Source organism: Penaeus monodon, chromosome 23 (genome assembly GCF_015228065.2).
Source record: "Penaeus monodon isolate SGIC_2016 chromosome 23, NSTDA_Pmon_1, whole genome shotgun sequence".
Lineage (NCBI taxonomy): Eukaryota > Metazoa > Arthropoda > Malacostraca > Decapoda > Penaeidae > Penaeus > Penaeus monodon.
In genome coordinates, this window is record NC_051408.1 from 39,705,043 (window position 1) to 39,705,517 (window position 475).

Here is a 475-nt window from a genome sequence, read left to right on the forward strand (position 1 = left end):
CTTTGCATCGCGTTCCGAGAATAACGTTCATCCAGCGAAGCCAGGCAACTCTGCACGGACGGAGTTTGTTTGCATGTATGGCCAGCCCATGGCCTTGTCAGAAATATGTTGTTTCACGTTATTAGAACACCGAATGTTTCTAATGCTCGTATCTGCAGACGTCAAGGTATCAGGACAGGCAATTTATAGCCTGAAAAAGCTGCTTTCTCCACTAGCAACAGGAAAAGTAACACGGAGTAAATATGGTTCTGGAGCGCCAAGGAAGACTTTGCCAATGACGGATACGATACTCAAGCTCAAGGTGATGCCTGAACCAACTATAACAGCAACCACACTTAAGAACATACATCCAGAACTCCTCAAGAACGTTTTGCTTAGCACCATCCAGCATCGCCTTCAGAGAGACCTAGGTTTACCGACTCGGCGTGTAGTTATGAAGACTCTGCACACCAAAGAAAAAGAAAAAAATGAAAGC